The sequence below is a fragment of the Periplaneta americana genome, chromosome 11 (assembly GCF_040183065.1).
Source record: "Periplaneta americana isolate PAMFEO1 chromosome 11, P.americana_PAMFEO1_priV1, whole genome shotgun sequence".
Taxonomy (NCBI): Eukaryota; Metazoa; Arthropoda; class Insecta; order Blattodea; family Blattidae; genus Periplaneta; species Periplaneta americana.
In genome coordinates, this window is record NC_091127.1 from 9,222,302 (window position 1) to 9,247,033 (window position 24,732).

General features: G+C 35.6%; 1 protein-coding gene and 1 non-coding gene across 4 annotated transcripts in view; both read left to right on the plus strand.

Annotated features, from left to right (window-relative positions):
• Window positions 1–24,732, plus strand: part of sdk (sidekick cell adhesion molecule) — a 460,070-nt gene that overhangs the window by 101,199 nt on the left and 334,139 nt on the right. The window lies entirely within an intron of this gene.
• TRNAK-CUU (transfer RNA lysine (anticodon CUU)) lies at window positions 4,984–5,056 on the plus strand. Its single transcript has one exon. It is a non-coding gene; the product is annotated as a tRNA-Lys (tRNA).

Genomic DNA, 24,732 nt, shown 5'->3' on the forward strand with positions numbered 1-24,732 from the left:
AGAGCTCAGGAAATAAACACTAAAACACAACTTTTATATAAACAGATGTATAAAAAAAACCTTATCAGCTGGCCTGATACAAACTCAAAAGAAAAATTTTATAGAAAAATGAAACCCAGATTACGGAACAAAGTTTGAGACGGAAATGGAACTGTAGGTCTAGTGTACAGAATAAGAGAGGTGTAGCTATTTGCTAGAAAAAGAACTAGACTGGAATTCGCAATGAATAAGAAACAGGGGGAATGCCAAAAGAACTTGGAAAGGGATAGTACAAGAAGAATTATCACAGATAGGCAAAACATGGAAAGAAGTGAAATGCATAAGTTGAAACGAAGTTCGATGAAGATGTCTCGTTGATGCCCTATTCCCGAAGGAATACTGCTACTGTTACGCCCTCTCGTGATGAAAGGTAATGTTGTAGCAGTGGCGGCTTATTGACTAAGGCAAGTGGGGCAGGGCCTCAGTCACTTGGCTTAACTGAAATGAAATTGTGTTTTTTTATATAATATATTAGTTATTTGAATGAAGGATATATCGCTGTAGAAGTATTTGAAAACTTTGTAATGTATATAGACCTGTTTCGCAGTAAAATTTGTTCCTGAGGTCAGGATCGCCCGTGCAGGGTTTGGTTTCCACATTTCGTATGTTTTCACGGGCTTTGAGGTTGGGCTTGAAGCTATAGCTGAGGCACAATTTCGTCTGGCCTCGTGATCAGCTTTCACTCCTCCCATCCTTGGACCAGTCTTAAGGGTAGAAGGGTGGGAATAGCGGTTGTGACATGTTTTCCTAAATAGGCCATAAATAACATAAAAATTCCAGCTCTTTGGCACGCAGAGATCCACACTGTTCTCTGTCCTTATGTCTCAGTTTATGAGTTAAGCGAGGGCGTTGTACTATTCTACTTCGTAGTATAGTAGTGAGTGTGATTCAATGTTGTTATGTGTTTCGGGAAATATAAGCACAAATGCGAGAAGTAATGGTGATATAGTTAATTCATTGTTAGAGTGTCCAATTTCGAGAAGAAATAATGTTGAAAGAAAGGAAGTTTTAAATAAAGAGATAGCTTGCCGAGATACCTATAATATCGCTGACAATTTTTTCTGACAGATAATCTTAAACGCGAGTTTCTATTGCTTCTTGGTATGGACAACATAAATGGTTAAGTGGTAATGTGGTGCAAAATAAACTTTTATGTTGGCCTTGTTTGTTGCTGTCAAAGGAAAAAAAAATACAAAAGAAGAAAGGGTAATTTCAATATAAACTGTACTTTTTCAGCTGATCATAATATGTGTTGCTTCATCACTCTCAGACAATCACTGAAACAAACTCCTGTATGACTTATTTGGTGAGGGATATTATTTTTCAGCAGCAGCAGCAGCAACAACAACAATAATAATAATAACAATAATAATAATAATACAGTAATAATGATAATAATAATATCATGAATAAACATTTCCTATCGGAGGCACTTAAACTATGTAGTGGCATCTGGCCTCACCGAGAATTTCGATCACCGGCCGCTACTGTATTGTAGGGCATAGGCTAGTGTTAAAAATTTCTTATCTCGACTGAATCAATTACCTCACAGTGTTTGTGGGTGGAATTTTTCTGCTCCTGTATATGATTTGTCCACACCTCTGGAGTAACGGTTAGCGCGTCTAGCGGCGAAACCAGGTGGCCCGGGTTCCATTCCCGGTCGGGACAAGTTACCTGGTTGATATTTTTTCTGGGGTTTTCCCTCAACCCAATATGAGCAAATGCTGGGTAACTTTCGGTGTTGGACCCGGACTCATTTCACCGGCATTATCACCTTCATGTCATTCAGACGATAAATAACCTAAGCTGTTGAAAAAGCGTCGTAAAATAACCTACTAAATAATAACAAAAAATAAATGCTTTACTTTGTTGTACCGTCGTATGTCCAATACCCTCAATGTGGATAACGGGCCCAATGTTTTACTAAACCTTCATTTTATTCCGAAAGAATTAAAGTTTAATGATTCTGTAATACAAAAAGTTGCATCAGTTAAATTATTAGGTCTGATTGTTGATGAACATTTAACATGGGATAAGCATATTTTGGCTGTCTGTGAGAAAATTGCTCCAATATCTGGTATTTTGAAAAGGCTTAAAAGATCTTTGCCTGTATCTTGTCTCTTGAATGTATTTATGCTTCAGCCATTCTCATTTAATGTATATGACATTTATATGAGGACATAATAAGAAAACTGCTTTGAGGCCTTTACAAGTTATTCAAAATAGAGCTTTAAGAAACTTATTGGGTTTTCATTATTTGACTCCAGTTATATATATATATATATATATATATATATATATATATATATATCTGTATCAATTTTCTTTCGTTCTACCAGTTGAATCAATTATCAAATTAGGTGCTGCTATTTTCATGTACAAAGTTATTAACGATTTAATACATAGTAATATTACATTTCAGTTTAATAAAGGTAATATATATATACTTATTTAATAAGACAAAAAGACAATATATATTTTTCTCAGCATAGCTCCGTAACTTATGGAACGAAAGGACTTAACCATTTTTTAACAACAACTTTTAACCAACTTCCTTTAGAACATAGACTTTTATCAAATTGCCGGTGTTTTAAGAATTGTTTAAAAATACGTTTTTGGGAAGATTATTTATTTTAATTCTCAGTTGATTTATTTATTTCATGGTTTCAAGCTTTTTCTTCTTTCTGCCCAAAACTTTATGTCATCTTATTATTTGGTCTTATTTTGCTTTCTTTCTTTCACAAATTCTTGTGTTATTGTTTGTTTTCACAGACTGTAGTTTCATGACTTTTTCAATTACATTGTATAACATATGTATGTGTTCTTGTATAGCCCCTACATACGAGTTATACTAGTTGGGGCATACTCAATAAAAAAAAAAAAGTCTCGTACGCCGGTTTGCAAGTCTTTAATTACAGTGATGGCGGTTCTTGGGCACAAACCTGCATCCCACAGGTCTTATTAGGCAGTCCTGTGTCCTCAGCGATGTGGACACTAAGAAACATTGCTAAGAATCCTAGCAGCACCATATTTCTCCATAAGAAATTCGTGAAACTCGTAGGCCCGATTGTATAAACCATTTAATCTTAGATCAGAGGTTAAATTGATCCTTGTTTCAGTTGAACTTGGAATTTTGTGTTGTATAAAGTCTAATCTGAGATTAATTTGTCTCAAACTAAAGTCAACTTTGACTGAAGATATTTCTCCGATTAAGTTAGATGATCCAAGTTCAGTTATTTCTTTTCTGTTTGAAATATACGAGTGACAGATTGTGCAAATAAAATATCCATTATTATTAATATTAATAGATATGTTAGGTACATTTATATATATTTCTTTCAGTTTCTTGCCTTAATACACAAACATTCTTATATTTTATAAGGCTCTATCGTGTTCAGCAGTATCAAATAACATAACCTATAATTATATTATGTTTATAACAATCATTAATTATTAACGGATATGATAGGTACATTCATAAATGTTCAATTAACTGTATTACTAAAGGAAAATTGTCGTTTTATAAAGCTTTATTATGTTTAATAGTATCAAACACTATGACATGATAACAACTTGGAGAACAGTCAACCTTCTTCTTATTGTCCGCCATTATTTACATTGCAAAAATAACCAGTGTCTCCAACAGAGTGTAATACGGAAAGTCGCGAAAAAGTAGTTGTAAAGTCGCTAGATTTCTCATTATCAACAAAGAAAGATTAAATTTTGTCACTATGGGGTGCTAAAAAGGTCACTAAATCCCTATTTAAGCAATATAAAAGTTAAAAGAAATTGTTGTTGAAAAAGTAGTTGTAAAGTCGCTAGATTTCTCATTATCAACAAAGAAAGATTAAATTTTGTCACTATGGGGTGCTAAAAAGGTCACTAAATCCCTATTTAAGCAATATAAAAGTTAAAAGAAATTGTTGTTGAAAAAGAGTTAAAATCGCTAGATTGGCAACACTGAACAAACCTGTATAACATGGTCCGCGCATCACGTATTTCACCTGTTTATGCGATGTTGCCAAATCCTTTTCACGTGAACTTAGATTGCATTTGAACCAAGGTAATTTGATCGCAGAAAAGTTTTATACAATAGAAGAAGTGTCTGAACTCGGTTTACTTTTCGATCTTCGATCAAAGTTGATCTTTAGTCAGGGAGTTTTATACAATCGGGCCTTAGGGTTTTGAACCCATGGAGAAATAAATACTAACATTCACCTAACGGTGCACCTTGTGGGTGTTTACCGTGGCTGAGAACCAGTACTCGCATGATGCGTTGCAAGTGTCATAAGAACTGGCGTAGTTCTGCTCCTGCAGGTGAAAGTGATCGGGCGAGTTACCTTGCCGCACGCTACGCTCCATTTAGAGTTGCAGTCCTTACCGCGCATTCAAGTCACTAAGTGACGCTCAACGCTAGAGCCTAGCTGGACGCAGCACACATCCGTGTGTGAAAGGTGTGGTCGTTCATGGCATGTTGATCTTGATAGGGAGTGTAGGTCAAGGCTTCAGTCTGATAACTGCAAATAACATGTCGATAATATTTGTGCAGAAGGAGAGAGACTGTGACGTCACAAATAATATGAAGTGCATGTACTTTATCAGATATACATTTTATGTTGAAACTAAGTATACTTGGGATTTTAAATGTTTCGAAAAATGAGATCAGATTTTTTTAAACTTTAATTTTAGTATTTACGAACAATAGGGTTTAACCAAAGGTCCCGGGTTCGATACCCGGCCCCGGAACAATTTTTCCCTCAAAATTATTCGAATCAACTTTACAGGGAGTTGTACCTGAAAGCTTGATTTGCATAATACACGTCACTGTTCGTTAACAGAAAACCACAATTTAAGTCACACTCAATGTTGGTTGCTTGACGGTTGTCAGCCCACTTTGAGGTCTGTGGATATAGAAGGAAAAATTGGATCGGTGTCTGGTAGAGTTCCCGGGTAGCTCAGTTGGGAGAGCGTTGGTACCTTTAACCAAAGGTCCCGGGTTCGATACCCGGCCCCGGAACAATTTTTCCCTCGAAATTATTCAATAGGGTAAAGGTTGGTAATATTGTGATACGAGTAATATTGTGATAGTTCTTTTTCATAATTTATTACATTTTTACTGAGCGAGAGAAACGCCGATTTTGTGCATAAACTTGTCCACGAACATTCCCTTAATACACTGACGCAAAAAACCGATCTTCCTCTCACTCAGTAAAATTGTAATAAATCCTCAAAAAGAACTATCACAATATTACTCATATCACAATTTACCAACCTTTACCCTACAGTTCATGTTCCGCACCGTAGCTACATGGTCTTGGGAGAGCTCTAAATCAAGTCTTCAGGAGGAAGACATTTTCTTATGAAATTTCGGCCAGTGTATGAGACCGGTGCCTATCGCGATGAATTTGGGAAGCTGCAGTGAGTAGCGAAATCTTGTTTCGCAAGCAAACTATATAACGGCTGGGGTAATAATCGTGCTTAATATACTTTACCCCGTTGGATGATTGTTCACCTTTACTGAGGCTTGTTCACATGCCAGCAGTTGAGTGGTAGCCATTGGCCCTCCATGGGCTGTCGCGCAACAGATTAATTTTGTTTGCATAATATAGTTCCTAAATTAGATTTGAAGTTTTACATTAACTGTAAAATATTAGAAAAGAACATGTGAAAAGTGTCAGTTATGTAATGTGTTTATATAGAAGACACTGGAAAGAACCTATTGAACACGTGGAAGATTTAATACTCAAATCATAATTCATAATATGATAATAATCCTGAAGAAAAGTTCGACTTAATAAATATGTGGAGGATATTCTTGGGAGTTCGGAACAGACAGAGTTACCCAAACTATGAAGGATGGTGACGACGTTAGTTGTAAATGCTGTGTTGTTTAATCTCTAGGATTAAGGAAGAAATGAAGGAGTTATTTCAATAACCACATCGCTGTGATGGAGAACATTGGTGCTAACGTTTCGATTGTTCTTGTTAGTATTTATTCTCAGGAAGCAAGGCAGGGTAGGAAGCAAAAATTTCATCTAATTGAATTATAGCTTGAAACAGAGATATCATAATTCTTCGAGTAACGTTGTTAGCAGAAGGGACGATACTAAGGGATATGCTACTGGAGCTAAATGACAGTTGTGAGCAGTGTGGGATGAGGATAAATGCAAATAAGACAAGACCACGGTCATAGGAAGAAAAATAAAGGTGACCTTGCGAATTCTAAATGAAGCAGTAGAACAAGTGGACAACTTGAAATACTTGGGGTATACTATAAGCAGTAACATGAGCTGCTGCCAAGAAGTCAAAAGGAGGATAGCAATGGCAAAGGAAGTTTTTAATAGAAAAAGAAGCATCTTCTGCGGACTTCTGGAAAAGGAACAAAGGAAGAGACTAGTGAAGTGCTTTGTGTGGAGTGTGGCATTGTATGTGAGTAGAAACATGGCTATTACGACGAAGTGAAGAGATGCGAATAGAAGCATGTGGATATGAAGAAGAATGGAACGAAGCTGTGTTGGAAAGAGTGGATGAAGAAAGAATGATGCTGAAACTGATCAGGAAGAGGAAAAGGAATTGGCTGGGTCACTGACTGACAAGAAACTGCCTACTGAAGGATGCACTGGAAGGAATGGTGAACGAGAGAAGAGTTTGGAGCAGAAGAAGATATCAGATGATAGACGACATTAAAATACAGTATATGGATCATATGAGGAGACAAAGAGGAAGTCAGAAAATAGGAAAGATTAGATTATGCTGGGTTTGCAGTGAAAGACCTGCCCCTTGGGTAGATCACAATGAATACATAATAATAATAATAATAATAATAATAATAATAATAATAATAATATTTATTTATACTGGCAGAGTTAAGGCCATACGGCCTTCTCTTACACTCTAGCAAGTCACAAAGTATACAAGCAGTGAAAATTTAACAAAAAGTTAAAGAACAGAATACTAACATATTACAAAGAAACATAATAATAATAATAATAATAATAATAGTAACAATAATAATAATAAACATACATACATACAGTCCACACCTGCGGAGTAACGGTTAGCGCGTCTGGCCGCGAAACCAGGTGGCCCGGGTTCGATTCCCGGTCGGGCCAAGTTACCTGGTTGAGGTTTTTTCCGGGGTTTTCCCTCAACCCAATATGAGCAAGTACTGGGTAACTTTCGGTGGTGGACCCCGGACTCATTTCACCGGCATTATCACCTTCATCTAATTCAGACGCTAAATAACCTGAGATGTTGATAAAACGTAGTAAAATAACCTATTAAAAATAGCCTACATACATACATAATTCAGGTGGCGGTTGTACCATATATTTTTTTAGTTGGTCATTTAACGACGCTGTATCAACTACTAGATTATTTAGCGTCGATGAGATTGGTGATAGCGAAATGGTATTTGGCGAGGTGAAGCCGAGGATTCGCCATAGATTACCTTGCATTCACCTTACGGTTGGGGAAAACCTCGGAAAAAAACCCAACCAGGTAATCAGCCCAAGCGGGGATCGAACCCGCGCCCGAGCGCAACTTCGGACCGGCAGGCAAGCGCCTTAACCGACTGAGCCACGCCGGTGGTTGTGAGCATATTAACTGAGTTCGATCATCGGCATACACGGAACAATTTTTGTTAGATTGTGGATGTACAAAGCAGTCTATTCGTTAGTTGAAAGGTTGAAACAAATTATTCAATGACGAACCAACCGTAGCTTATAACACTCATTCTCTCGATTGATCACTCACAGTGATGGCGATATAACATTATAGGAGACAGTTATGCAGCAAAAGATTTCATACTGCTGGTAATTGCAACAGCTGTTAATATATCAGTATCTTTGTTCTTCTAAATATAAAATAACCAACCACAATTTGCATTGGCTTGCAGCCATAAGAATGTCCCGAGCAGTAAGCCGGATGTGTGTGTGTGGACCAGCTGTTGCGACACTTCACTTCCATGTTTCCTTTAAGGCACGTTTACTCCCCTTTGCATTTTCCTCCCTAATTCTTAAATCCACAGTTCAACCATGACTTTAATGCAGGACTTCGGAGTCTAAAATGACAGCTGCCACGCTATAACCAAATGCAACAAATGTCAAGCTTCTGTTTTGTTAAAATCAATATTACAGGGATCAGAAATATGGTCTGGACTTCACTTTCAAATGCCTGTTTACGAGTACAGTGAAACCTCTCATTTACGGACATCGAAGGGACGTAACAATCTGTCCGCATCTGGGAAGTGTCCTTAATTGGGAGGAAGACTCCCCAATTTAACAGTAAATGTATATGTATTCCTTCACGCTTTAAATGAAATGTATTACTGCAGTTTAATTCTAAATACAGTATACTAAAGTAAATTCTATGCAACTTTGAACTACAGTACATAAGACCGAAAAAGGAAAATACAGTACTGTGCCATGCAATTTTATTCTAGGTCTACAGTTATGCAGTACTGTAATTTACAGTTTTCAACTTAACCTTTACGTTCAGGTGCCATGTCTCTCGAAACAGAACAACTGATTGAAGTGAAGAGAATAATCCTACTAGCCCTATCGTGTGCCGAATACAATTTCACAATCGCGGAAACCTTGGACCCATCAGACATGTTAGATTTTATGATTTTCTTTATCCACCCGCTTCCATCTAACAAGGGATAGCTAGCTGGGCTAGTGGTAGCCTATGAGACCCTTATTGTCTTCTTTCATGTTAAAGAATTTCTGTACAGTTCTCAAAGCTAAATTTTCCATTTTTGTAACATATTATGTCTTGAAATCCAAGTTCTGTCTGTAGTGAGGAGGTAAAGCAAGCTTTAGGACTGTGAAACAGCTGTCCGTGTCTGAGAGTGTCCGTAAACGAGAGTTAAATTTATCATTATTTCTATATTATTTCAGTTGGGACATAAAAATCTGTCCGTATATGAGGAGTGTCCGTATCTGGGAGGTGTCCGTAAGGAGAGGTTTCATTGTATACTGAAAAATGTTCAAGATGTTCACTCATTGTTGGTATTGTCACTGTTTTCGTTATTGTAGACTTCATCATCGTCATATCACCACCACCACCACCACCACCATCATCATCATCATCATAATCATCATTTTTTACAGTACATTGCAATACATTGTGAATAGAAATTTTGTGAATTTGTGAAAGGAATTGCTCATTACCCCCTGGCTTAGTTGCCTCATGATTAACGCCTTATTGGTGTAACTTATGACTAGAGTTCGAAGTTGAGGCACATTTACTCTAAAGTTAAATACACACAGAATAATATAGTTTTTACAAAACAGCTGGCAACCACGGTTCACTTGATTGGAGCACATTCTTCACAACACGAACACGGATTTGAATAGTTTGTCGATATGTTCATATTTCCGTTAATCCTTCATGTTCGTATAGTACGAGTTTGCAGTCTGTGTATTTAATTACTGACATTACAGTTGCCATATAAAAATTCTTTACTGTTTACGCAGGAAATGCATTGGCTGAAACTTGTGCTTCCACTTAATGATGCTTCGTTATCTACGCGAGGTCATGTTACTCATTGCGATAAGATCTCGTTCAATTGAAGGCCGTTGTTTCTACTTAGCGTATGCCATCCATCAGTAACACATTTCTGTCGTAATTGCAAACAAACTATCGAGATCAGCACTTCAAAACTCTGGCTGCATAATTCACGGTTTTACCACTACATTTTAAGTTCACGGTTTGAAGCTTCGCCGAAAGTGATACAATCATCACTTCCAGTTTTATCGAACTTACTTAAAATTTTAGATACCGTAGAATGAGTAATGTTCCTTTCTGGATGCATTGCATTAAATAAGACACAAACCTCTTCTTGATTCCTATTTCTTTCAACATAGTCGATCATCATTAATATTTCAATTCGTTGTTTTTCTGTAAGATTTGCCATGATTAATTACCTTCAGGAAGATATTGGAATGAAATAATCATTGTTATTCAATTGTTTTTATTAGCTTTATTCACTTGTTTCTATTAGCGTTTGTCTGCAATTGTTTAATTCAAAGCCTCCTCAAATTGCTGCACAGAAGCATTAAAACTTCCCTTTGTTCAATACACATGCATTGTCATCAAAAGAGGTAATTTTTACGAAACAATAATTTATAATTGACAAAAAAATATGATTTTATACATATTGAGACCTGAAGAATCCAAAAATGGAGAAATAAGTACATGATATCATTAAAAAAAAGACTCATTGGCACATTCTTTGTAAATGAAAAGCATAGTATTTGAAAACATGTTCAAAATATTCCTTCTTTGATACTCTGCAATTTTTGTATAAATAGTTTCTTCATAAAAATTAGAAATAAGAAAGTTACAAGCATTGTTGCATACCTTTTACTCATCCTGTATAATACATAGTCTACGTTGTGAGAAATTTACGACAATTTTAAGCTGAAATACGATAATTTTAATAATATGTTGGTATGTTTATCTAGCAACCTTGCAATTGTAAGACAACATAGAACTAACACTATACACATCTACTCGCTGATATAGACAGAATAGAGTTATTCACTTTACAGTCAGTAATTGATCCTGTGCACCATGAATTTGTGGACAGAAATGCTGTCCCCTATGACGAGACATAAATGATATTTATACGCACTTCTTTCCTTTACAGTGTGGAAATTAAATGAATCCTGCTTGCTCTGGAATCCTTGTGGACACGCTTCATAATTTAATATCATATCTACTTCCTCCATGTTTTGTGTTCGCAAACCTGTTGTCTGCTTCATCGCCATTATTACTGCCGTGTATAATTGCTCCTGAGATCATCTGCAATTTATGACGGCGTGTCGTCATATTTGTTACATAAAATACACAACATTGGATGTCTGCGATGCGGGTCTTGTTTACTTGGCCGTGAATGATAATCCAGGAAATGGTTGGCTACATACAGTTTTAACATTTCGCACATTTGCGAGTGTCTGATGCACTTTTAACTACATATCAGGACCGTTTTTTTTTTCATAAGTTAATATCTCCAGTCTTTTTTTTTTTTTAATTTTATAAGCGAAACAAAACAAATAAGAAAGTAATATACTTGATAAGAATCACTATTTTTTCGGCAACACAAAACGTAACAATGGAATTTTACGCCAAAATTTCGCATAATATGCAACATTTTTCATTCTATAGCAATTTGGAAAATATAATTGGAATTATTAAATACAACTTATTTACAAATGGCTTTTAAGAAACTCGCAGTTTCATTGCTGCCCTCACATAAGCCCGCCATCGGTCCCTATCCTGAGCAAGATTAATCCACTCTCTATCATCATATCCCACTTCCCTCAAATCCATTTTAATTTTTGCAATTTTTATTGCAACACTGTTACAGTATTTAATCATAGTAGTAATTTAGGCCTAAGAATATATAGGCCTAACAAATTTATATTTAAATATCCTAATCTTGTCAATTTTAGTTCTAGTATTAAATTTAAAAAGTTATGTATGGATTTTATAAAAATTGAAACATTGTAAATTTAAATTTATATACTATAATTGCACAGTAGACATAAGACAAACTGCATTGTATAATTATTAATTTCAATTCGGAATCCGCCCCTGAGCACGAGTTCTACTCTTTCAGAGGCGAGCTAAAGTTTTTCTGTAAATATTATATTTTATGTTACAATTATTAGCAAAATAATAAATAAATAAATATTATCCTCCCGTCTACGTCTCGGCCTCTCCAAAGGTCTTTTTCCCTCCGGTCTCCCAACTAACACTCTATATGCATTTCTGGATTCGCCCATACGTGCTACATGCCCTGCCCATCTCAAACGTCTGGATTTAATGTTCTGGAATTATTAAATATTTATATTTTTTATTTTAGTAGGTTATTTTATGACGTTTTATCAACATCTTAGGTTATTTAGCGTCTGAATGAGATGAAGGTGATAATGTTAGTGAAATGAGTCCGGGGTGCAGCACCGAAAGTTACCCAGCATTTGCTCATATTGGGTTGAGGGAAAACCCCGGAAAAAACCTCAACCAGGTAACTTGTCCCGATCGGGAATCGAACCCGGGCCACCTGGATTGCCGCCCAGATGCGCTGTCACTCCACAGGTGTGGACTTATTTATGTAAATAAATATATTTAGGGACAACACGGGAATTTTATTGGAAGTAAATCCCCAAAAGACAAAGTATATGATTGTATCTTGTGACCAGAACATATGAGTAGTACAAAACGGAAATATAACATTGTAAATTTATCCTTTGAAGAGGTGGAAACATTCAGATATGTTGGAACAAAAGTAACAAAAATAAATGACACTCGGGAGGAAACTAGACGCAGAGTAAAATATGGGAAATGCCTGTTATTATTCGGTTGAGAAGCTTCTGTCATCTAGTCTGCTGTCAAAAAATCTGAAAGTTAGAATTTATAAAATAGTTATACTACCGATTGTTCTCTATGGTTGTGGAACTTGGATTCTCACTTTGAGAGAGAAACAGAGGTTAAGGGCGTTTGAGAAAAAGGTGCTTAGGAAAATATTTGGGGCTAAGAGGGATGAAGTTACAGGAGAATGGAGAAAGTTACACAACACAGAACTGCACGCATTGTATTCTTCACCTGACATAGTTAAGAACATAAAATTCAGACTTTGAGATGGGCAGGGCATGTAGCACTTATGGACAAATCCAGAAATGTATATAGAATATTAGTTGGAAGGCCGGAAGGAAAAATACCTTTGGGGAGGCCGAGACGTAGATGGGAAGATAATATTAAAATGGATTTGAGGGAGGTGGGATATGATGATAGAGACTGGATTAATTTTGCTCAGGATAGGGGCCAATGGCGGGCTTATGTGAGGGCTGCAATGAACCTCCGGGTTCTTTAAAAGCCATGAGTAAGTAAGTGAGCCAAGTTTCTTATATCAAGTTGTAGAGCCATGGCAAAAGGTGAACTTTATGACCTGCCAGATGGCTTAACTATGAAATGCGTTTTTACTGAAATTCGTCAGCATTGTGTATGTTGCAGCAGATCGTGAAAGGATATAAACTTCAAGATTTATGACTTGCGATGATATGATGGAAAACTGAAGGGCACTTGATATGCACTGCCATGAGCCGTATGCGATAGATGTAGCTGCCATGAACGACTTGCAGTCATTATTATGCGTGGTGCATACAAATCTGTACTTGTAGCTAGTCTGAGGACTGAGGTCGACCTGTTGCCATGGTTATTCTTTATTATGTAAATATCTGTTAAAGAAGTTTCCACTCCACGCCAAGGTCAACAATTAGCAGTCATATTCTTATCTTCCATATCTTTAACTACGAAGAGACCGCGTCTTCAAATCTGTGAAAAGATATTGAACTTAGTGTTTGTATTTACCTTAGTCTTTCTAGCTTACAGATGTTCTGTGGTCGTAAAAAGAAGTGTTTGATTTGAATGTGTACGAATAATATATGCCAAGGCGAAAACTGAGAGCTAATAGTTACAAAACCAACTGCACACAGATATATAATCGAGGAGGTATTTGTCCGCATGGCATGGAAAATGATAGGGCTGTTTGCACTTTTACTTAGAACCTTCATTCAGCACCAGGTTTCTTTTGAGTTAATAGTTACAAAGGCAATAAATTATACACACATACACAGGGTGGAACTGAAATAATCCTGAGATTGAAATGGACGATAAGACATATTTAAATGAACAGAAAACTATATCACGTTTTGTGATTAAATGCACGGTTAATTAGAAAATTGAGTTGGAAGTTTCAGCAGTCTGGGAACATCGCCGCTAACACACTGCTCTTTCTTCTTGTAATACATTTGTAAGAGTTCAACGAATTCAAATCTGTCTGCTTTAGCGAACTGTCTCTCATCTCCCTTTCTGGCTACAATGTTGCAAGATGGTCGCATCGGTCATTTGCTTCATATTAGTTGTTTTTAAATTAAATTAACACGAAAACCATCCACTCTATTGAAATACGCCAGAGGATTAAGTTATTCATTAGATTTTCTATCGATGTGGGAAAAAAATCACGATCCTACTCAATAGTTGTCGAATAAGAGAGTGTTAAATATTTGGTAAAAAAAAACTTTTTTTTTCTCAGAAAACTATGGACTTTCCACTAATATGGCACTACGCACACGTCCTAGGATCCTGTCAGCATGGAGAACCCCTGAGAAATTCACGCCATCATAACATCCGAAAACTAATAGCACAAACCCTTAGAAACAAATCCTTCGAGGTCCATGAAGAGGTGCACTGCGTTGCGTCTGAAGGCGGCGGAATTAGAAGAGCGGACATCGTGGCTCTAGACAAGACTAATAGTAAAGGCTTTATACTGGACCCAACTGTTAGATTTGAGATGAGCCAGACCCAACCATCCGAGGTCAACAAAGAAAAACAACAAATTTATGAGCCTACTATTCCGTATTTTTGAGAAAAATATCAGATGGAAGGCACCTGGGAAGTACATGGTTTAATGATCGGAGCGAGGGGCACCATCCCACGATCAACTGTAAACACTATCAAAACATTTGGAATCCATGACATCATTCCAAAAATAATTACTTCAACCATTAAAGGGTCTGTGGCAATTCTGAAAAATCATTTATACGGAATATCATAATACCCCCCCCCCTTTTCTATTCGTTAGTGTGTGATTGTTACAAATATATGTACAAATTTATTATTTCTTAAACTTAAGCTCCTAGTTCACATTTAAATTTGGCTCATCTATCTTACTGTAATCATTGCTATTCTTATATGTGTGTTATTCTGTGTTTTTGGCAACCCAGGATGCCTGGGCAGACTATTTCTTGAAATAAATTATATATACAGACATGTGCAAATTATTGGACTCAAACGATAATATATATGATTCAAGTAACATTTATTCTACAAAACTCATTTATTACACACTGTTTGCAACATTTAATATTTAGTATGAAACCCTTCGTTCTTTATCATCAATTTTATACGGTTTGGCATGCTGTTCATAGGATTTCCACATTGTTTCTTGATGTGTTTATCCCTGTGCCATATTTGGATAAGTGCTTCTATGAGGTCCATCTTGGTGGTAATCGTCGTTTTTTTTTTACGATAGACCAAAGGTTTTCAATTGGATTTGCGTCTGGGCTGTCACCGGGGAAGGACGTCTAGATTATTTTCAGCCAGAAAATTAGTTACTGATCTGGCTTTGTGACAAGGTGCTTCCGTCCTGCATGAAGATACATTCACCATCAAGAAACCAGTTCCTCATTTGTGGAAAAATTCGGGTTTCTAGGACTTTTTTTGTACTGATCCTGTCGCATAGAGTCCTACAGAATTATTTTGTGTCCAGTAATTCATAATATTATGAAAATGTAAAAAAATGTGGTGCTGAGTTTAAGGGAACCAGGTAGTGATTAGGATTCAAAAATCCGATTTTTTATTTTGTGTTTAAAAAACAAGTACAAAACTTGCTCTTTGAAACAATACAACATATTGTGGAGGGGATAGTTCTGCAGATAAGCCCTTTAAATAGCCTCTTGAAATTTGACGGTGCATATAATTCATACATCCTTCTTTTTTTTTTAAATGCAGTTTTCCATAAGTTGACATTTTTGAAACTTAAGTGCATTTTTCTCTGAAACTCCTTAATCAGTTTACATAAAATTTGTATAGTGTTTTTTTCAGCCTGTGTTCTACTTAGTAGACCTACGAGTTTAAGAATATCACACACATAACACGAAGAAAAAATATATATGCATTGAAAAAATTTGCAAAAAAAATGTTAAACAAAGTTTAATATTTTTCTATTTCACTAGGGGTGAAATATTGAATAAAATTTTGCTTCAGAATTTACAATATACATTACTAGATAATTAAAAAAAATACAAGTTATATAAGTGAAAATTGTAGCAAGTAATGTGCACCTGAAGAATGAGGTACATTTAGCAAAGTGGGAAACAGGTTATCAGTTAGGGCCTTTCTTTTGCACTTGGATAAGAAACTAATTAGTTGTCTTTTATACCACTGAATTCAGAATGATTGATTGTATAAGAAAGAAAATTGTTATTTTAATTTGAGTACTAAAAGCCTAGAAATGCTGAATTAAACTTTTGTACTGAAATCTTTTAATCGCACAGGCATTACTACCCAGTTCCCTTAATAATTTGCACACGTCTGTAACTTGAGCCATTCGCTCTGAAAATCTGGAGGGTTGTTTCACTTCCAGCCTGTATAATATATAATATTAGAAAACTCGGTTTTACTTTCATCCTAAGGATTTCTATCACCCTACCGCTCATGATGGAGTTTGAACTCGTGAAATTCTAATGTACTGTAATGTCAAGCAACGGATCGCGTTAGGCGTGTCTTAACCGTCGCGCTAACTTTGTGTTGTGGTGTGCAAATAGGATGCCAAGGAGCTTCAACCGAAAGGGAAACGCGGTGCTGCATGAACCGGAATGCTCTGCTTGCGGTAGCGTCGTGTGTGGGTCATGGACCGGTGAGAATGCGTGGGCTGTGCTCTACCGGCTGTCATTACTTCGAACCGGAAGATTCACTCCTGAAACTTCACGCTCCGGTGTTCGTGTCCCACACTCTACTTTCCTGTAACGTCTTTACTTTCTCGTTATCTATCGGAGGATTTTCATTTCACTACTAAAGTTTACCAAAAGCTCGTAGTATTTCTTTTGTCAGCCTACGATGACGGACATTCAGCGAAACTCCCGGATCTTGCGTCCAAACATCTAATCTAAAGTAACGGAACTCCGGGATCTTACATCCTGTCATATAAGCTTATGTGATCTACTGTACTGTAAGGGACACTCGGCAGAGCTCCAGGAGTAACGGACACCGGTGAATCTCCGGATACCCCATATAACCTACGGCAGCCGTGGCGAGAACGTGACTCGCGAGACATTGTGGGTCGCAGTGATAGCTGTGCATTTCGCTTGCTTCTGACCTCCGCCAACCCCAACCCTCTCACTCACTGGAGTCAAACTCCGTTCCATTTGTATTTGTCTCTGACCTGCGAGTGGCATATGTCTCTCGAAACCATGTACGAAAGTTCCAAGTAGGATGGGAGGACGCATTTTTTTGCTGTCAATATGATGAGGAAAACGGTTGTATAACATAAAACGGCATTATACTACATGTTACTGATGAAACATTAAAAGGTTAAGTGTTATTGTTATTGTTATCATCATCATCATCATCATCATCATCTCTGTACGTCGACCCTTTTTCAGCAGATGTACGAATAATGCGGTTAGATCTTCAATTTAAACTCACTGATTTACTATCTGATGTCAAATGAAAGCTAGATGTAAGGACTTGACAAATGTTGAACGTTTCAAATCTTTCCCAAAAAATAAATATCCGAAGCTTCGTTCTTTCGCTTGCTCTGTTGAAGCCATGTTTGCTACAATTTTCGTCTGTGAAAAATTATTTTCAACAATTAAAATAGTAAAAACCAAATTTTGATCACTACTGACAGACAAATACCTTCGAGATCAACTACGACTGGCAGTAAGTGACATAATTCCTGATTTTGAAACTTTGTCGCAGAGACATTCTGAAGACAGTTAATTTTAGGTTGTGATATTGTTCATTTCTTTCTTCGTTACACGTACTAAACATTAGTTTGTAGCCTTGTAGTGTATAAAATTATATTTAAGTGCTTGACGTATGGAAAATGAAAATCTGTTAATAAGTCAGACAGTTGCTTCACTTCCCCTTCGGATGTCCGCCTTCCTCCATAGGTGCTATGCACGTTGCAGGTTACACAGTGGCTCGGTGCACGATTACATTTTCGCCACCGCTGACCTACGGTAACGCTCGGAACTTCGGATCTCCCATCGAAACAACGTTAAAGAAAAATCTGTGAATCCAATAATCACTGGTCAACAGTCATTTTACGCCAGACATAAAACTAAAAAATTCTTACTAATTCGACCTCCTGAATTAAAAAATAACAAGCAAAATGTTCCATCACTTCGGGTTTTCGAGATGCACAATATACTTTTTTGTATGCATTTTATTTTCAAAAATCACCGTATTTCGTATGTAACTATTTTCTTTTACAAATGTGATGATCCATTAAGTGAAAACAATATTAGTAGGCCTATAGGTAGGCACCATGTTAGAAGCACTTAAAGAAACGGAAATTATTTTATTGCCCTTTTATGAATCTATTTGGTGGGGCAGGTTCGCGGTATGAATTCGCTTGAGTTTACTTGATTTTACTTGAGATGTGTATTTCTTTCACTGTGAGCTTTAGTTACTTTACTGTAGTTTATATTTTGCATTGATTTTAAGTTCGTTTAAAGTGCTTTGACGATTTACAAAAGTGGTTCTATCTGTATCAACAATGCTGAACACATATTATTTTTATTAGATCATTGATCATGATTATAAACCAAATAGGCCAGGTGGCCCGGGTTCGATTCCCGGTCGGGGCAAGTTACCTGGTTGAGGTTTTTTCCGGGGTTTTCCCTCAACCCAATGTGAGCAAATGCTGGGTAACTTTCGGTGCTGGACCCCGGACTCATTTTACCGGCATTATCACCTTCATCTCATTCAGACGCTAAATAACCTAAGATGTTGATAAAGCGTCGTAAAATAACCTACTAAAAAAAACCAAATAGGTCCAAGCATGGAGCTCTGTGGGACTCCACACTTTACTGTTTTTATATCCGCTCTATTAATCCCTCTCATAATACATTGTTTCCTGTTGTTTATATAAGATCTAAAAACATGTAGTTCAATACCTTGAATTCCATAACATTGCATTTTTTCGAGTAATATTTAATGGTTTACGCAGTCGAAGACTTTACAGAGATCTCATAAAATGGCCATGGTTATGAAGTGATGTTCAAAATCTTTGAGAATAGATTTGACTAACATCTGGTACATCATACTGTTTTTTAAAGTGCAAGGGACGTTAATAGTGTAGCATCTGTCAAAGAAGCTATTCAAAAACTTTATTTGGTCGTCTTATTCATTTTTAGCAAGAATATGACACTATAAAACGACGTAATCAATTTTTATGTTTGTTTTTCATAGGCCATGATATCTTGAACTTAACTATGAACACATAGTGTTCAATATCTTGTCTTTAAGATTTGATTTTGAGCAAGTTATGAGTGTCCTTTATTATTATTATTATTATTATTATTATTATTATTATTATTATTATTATTATTATTATTATTATTATAATTATTATTATTATTATTATTATTATTATTATTATTATTATTATTATAACTTGTATACGTGTTTCAGTAAGTGTGAAATTGGAACCTTGACAAAACAAATGAAGAATTATGAATGCTGGTTCTTCAGAGTCGTAAATCATTTTACGACACTATTATCCGCTAGAGCAATCCGTACACCCATTAAGTGTATAGGTGGCCATATTGCATCGTGATTTGAATACCAATCGACTGAATTATATATGGCCGCTATGCAGTCGTCAAGAGTATGTCCGTGACTGTAAACAAGCGGGTGATGGCATCTAAAATAATATTGTTTTTGAACCCTTCAGAAAACCTTTTAACGTATGCCAATGAGAAAAGACGGAGAGGGAGAGAGAAAAGTGAGTGTATGGACATCTTTAATTTATGTCCGTGATAAATAAGAATTTTTTTTCGCACCATTAGGTGGAACGTCAGCTATTTATGCCGGAGACCTTACTTCATATTCCAGAGAGTTATAATAATAACTAGGGAACGGATTATTATATGCTAAAATAACTTGAAAATATTTATTTTCTTATGTAGTAAAAAACTGAAAATACGTATAAAAGTATTTCGTTTCAATATTACAAAATATTAAGTAGGCCTATGTATTATAAAAAATCACTCACTAATCATGTTGAGACACTAGTGGATTCAAATAGCTCTCTGTTGCAGCGAACAATGAAGACTTTCTCCAAGTTTTCCATCACAAACCAATGTCGGTTGTCTTGGAACAATTCACGATATCGGGAGAAGGAGGAAGATTCCTTGAATAAGCGAGCCATCGTTACATGATTCGATGCTGATATTTCTCTACTTGCTAATAGAAAACACCGCTTGGAAACTATTTAATTGCTTTCTAGCACACCTACCACTAGAGCCCGTGATTCGTCCATGCTTACCCATATATATCCGTGGCCGGGAGGAAAAAGGTCTTAAGTCAATTTTTTGTGAAAATGAGATTGTTATATATTCTGAAAGGGGAAACAATTCTCTACAATCTGGTAAAACGGCTAAAGTCAAATAAGACTCCTGACTGGATTTATAGAGCGTTACCAAATGTCCTAAGTACTTTTTGAATCGAGCACACACAGAATAAAGGACTTAAGAATATTTAATACTTTATTCCTTACAACCCATCACATGTTTACTTCCCATGCTTCCCTATTAAAAAGGTCTAACTTGTATTTTAGCCATTTTATCACATACTGATGCCCTTTCCTTTTAAAACTTTAAGCACCAGGTAAACAGTCCTATAATTTGTTTAATACTCATTTTGCATTCCTAATAATTTACATTTCTCATTTATGTTGACATGAAAAAGGTCTTATGTTTAATAGTCCCTTCTACTCAGTTTGGCTTCTAGTCTTAAAAGCGCTTAAGTTCGGCTATTTTTGGAAATAATAAAGAAAATTGTTAAATGAGCAACATTATCTATTTTAGAAGAAATATAAACAAATTAATAATATCCAGGAAAAACCTCTTAATTAAAAAACTCTATAATTGACACCAATTTCAATCTTTCTACTGCTTTCCTGAAAAGTATAAAATTTTTACTTAAGATCTTTTTCCTCCCGGCCACAGATATATATTCACATTCACATTCTGCTCTGATATTTTCTAGCATTTCCTCGTAACTCACATGGACATACATTATTCTTAATATTGATTCTTCTGTTGTTTCAAAATTTGTGTATTTTGTAAGAAACTTTATAAGCTCTGGATTTTTCAATTTATATAAAGGAATATCAGACGAAAGACAACCTTTGCATAAATCTGCGTTAATATTATTCAGAACTTTCTGATTGTATGGTTACATTTGAAATCTAAATAATAATAATAATAATAATAATAATAATAATAATAATAATAATAATAATAATAATAATAATAATGTGTGTAGCCTTTTCTGTAATTTGTAAATAAAATATTTTGTGATAATTAGGTCATAAATAACATTTTCAATGTATGAAACATGTTTCATCAATAGACGTAGAAAAGTTTCACGAAGGAAAACATCGGAATAAAAAACGTATCTTCTGTGAGATGTATTTTCTTTTATGCAGTTACATACATTGTATATTTTAGTATTTGATCCTGCGTAATGCTAATCGTATTGATAGCCATTTTCTTGACGGAGCGAAACCTTGAAATTCGCACAATGAGATGTCGTAACTTTGCAGTTAACATAATAGCACAGTCTACTATATACAGTCACGAAGCTTGAGTTTTGAGGGTGCTAGAAACAATAAACTGTACCGGTACTATTTTGCATGACCTGTAATGAGCCGATATTAGCGATCCTAGTGGTGAGTAACTATCTAATGTTTGCATATTTACTACGTATTGAGCTTCGTGACTGTATATACTAGACTGTGATAATAGCTGTTTTCAAATCGTCGCAATGGCGTAAGAAGATATTTATAGCATTTCAACACCGCGGGTTTACCATACAAATGAGCATTGTAATTATTTATTACTGCATTTATATTGCATCACTTTGTTGACCCTTCGGTCGTAATTTATTTACAACGCGTCCGTAATGGAAGTCCATTCCCTTAGGAGACGCTGATGGATGTTTACGAGTATGTCTAGTTTGATTACAAATTATGACTGCTTGCTTCCACCTTGTGGAACGAACAAATCTATCTATCTATCTATCTATCTATCTATCTATCTATCTATCTATCTATCTATCTATCTATCTATCTATCTATCTATCTATCTATCTATCTATCTATCTATCTATCTATCTATCTATCCATCCATCCATCCATCCATCCATCCATCCATCCATCCATCCATCCATCCATCCATCCATCCATCCATCCATCCATCCATCCATCCATCTATCTATCTATCTATCTATCTATCTATCTATCTATCTATCTATCTATCTATCTATCTATCTATCTATCTATCTATCTATCTATCCCATCCAGTCCATCCATCTATCCATCTATCGGTCTATCTGTCTGTCTATCTATCTGTCTGTCTGTCTGACTGTCCGTCCGTCTATCTATCTATCTATCTATCTATCTATCTATCTATCTATCTATCTATCTATCTATCTATCTATCTATCTATCTATCTATCTATCTATCTATCTATCTATCTATCTATCTATCTATCTACCTACCTACCTACCTACCTACCTACCTACCTACCTACCTACCTACCTATCTATCTATCTATCTATCTATCTATCTATCTATCTATCTATCTATCTATCTATCTATCTACCTACCTACCTATCGATCCATCCATCCATCCATCCATCCATCCATCCATCCATCCATCCATCCATCCATCTGGCTGGCTGTCTGTCTCTGTCTTTACCTCCGTTATTCTCTGTCGGAATTTGCTTGTTTTGTGCGTATTTTCCATGAGCTTGACCGTTGCCAACTCTACACTGAACCACCACAGCAGAAGTTACCGTAGTGACAAATATCAAACATCCATGTCTTTGTTTGGATTCGATTGTGACCTCTGCTGTCAGTGACGGACGCGTCGTTGCGAGTGCTCCTATTCTGCTGTTAGCTGAACGTGTGAAAGCGTTCATCTGTGCGCGTTGGTGATGCTATGAACCGTTACTTATCAATAATATAGTATCGGTGTATGTAACGACGAAGACTAGCGGCCAAGCTAATATTCATATTTAGCAATAAATTCACATTGGTTGGGCCCGATGTATATAGGTGTGCTGTTTGTGCATGCTCCGACTGAAAGACAATGTTCTGTAGTGTTTGCAAGGGAGAAATATTATTGTTGGCTAATTCATAAGGAGTGATTGCTTTTAGACGAAGGTAGCTCTGGCTGTTCAGAGTGAACTTTTGGACATATTCTAGCAGTGAAAAGAGTTAAGCTTAAAATCCTTCGTTTAAGTGACTGAGCACAGCAAGAAAGTGAAGCACGAGTTTGAGAGCTTGAAAGATGCTGTCTCATTCTTTAAAATATATTTGACGAATAGCTTGCAAATTGCGATGAAGTCTAAAAGTGTGTAAAGTGAATTATACCTACAGTATATTATGTAATTTATTATCGTTTTGTCTTTTTTTCTCTTTCTCATTCCCGCATCGTTTATTTCTTGTTCCTTCATAAGCTTTTTCTCTTTATGTCTTTCTTCATTTCGTCCACTTTTCTTGCTGTTTTCTCCTTCTTCCGTCTTGTATTTTTTTCATGTATGTTTTCATTTTTCTTCCATTCTTTTCTAATTTTTTCCGTTCTCCATATTCATATTCTCTTTTTCCCCACTTTTTTATTTTATCCTTATTTAGCATCTTTCATTTTTTAGTTATAATATTAGGCCTTATATATTTCAAGTCTCTATCGAAATGAATCTTACCCATTGTTTCTCTTTTGTTTCAGGTAAGTGTTGGTCTTGTACATCAGATGACTCTGTTAAACAGATAAGTACAGCACATTGATGAATAAATTTTCGCGAAGAGTTTAATTTTAGTTACATTCGGTTATAAAAGATATTGTGATCGAGTTTAATAATTTAATTTAATTTAGATGTGACTATCATTACTATTATTATTATTATTATTATTATTATTATTATTATTATTATTATTATTACATAATTATTTTTATTGGTGTTGTGAAGATGAAAAGAATTGTCATTGTATTATATTAATTATGTATTATATTGTGTTGTATTGTATTTCTTTGAATTGTATTGTATTAATTATGTTATATTCATAGCATTGTAGTAATTTTCTATCATACTGGTTGAGTGGAAGAGAAGGCCGAATGGCCTTAACTCTGCCAGTTAAAATAAACCATTATTATTATTATTATTATTATTATTATTATTATTATTATTATTATTATATACTAAAGCACCTGACTATTGTAATTTCTTTCGTTCATCTGTCTCAGCAACATCTAGTGAGAATGTTTCTTTTAGTGTCTCATTTGACCGTCCTACATAAAAACCAGAATTGTGAAATTATTGATTTCAGCATACCTGATAGCAGTAGTGAGAAATTATTTTGGACATGTCTGACTGCCTCTCTTAAATGTGGACTAATTTTATCATGATTCAATACCTGCGAGTTAATTTATATGCAAATAATGCACAGGAAACGTAATTTTTTAATGAAGTGTTAACGGGCCTTTATTTGAAATGAACTCATAATGGCGATCCACTTGAAGATTTTTCAGATGACTTTCCTATCGAATTCTTACATTGTATAAAATCACCTGACCAGTGAGACTGTGAATTAGTATCGACGGAAAAATATGTTGATAAGAGAAATTAATTATGTTGGGTGCTTTCTAATTTTCGTTGCGAATACAGTGTAATTTTTTACCCTCTCTAAAACTTCTTTTTTCCTCACTGGTAGGTAAAAGGGCAATGACAAATGCTTCTGCTATTAAACGATAGTCGTTTCGTTATTTGTTAAAGTTGTGGATCTGTATACACACCTGTATTTTAATATTGCATCGCTTTATAGTAAATTGT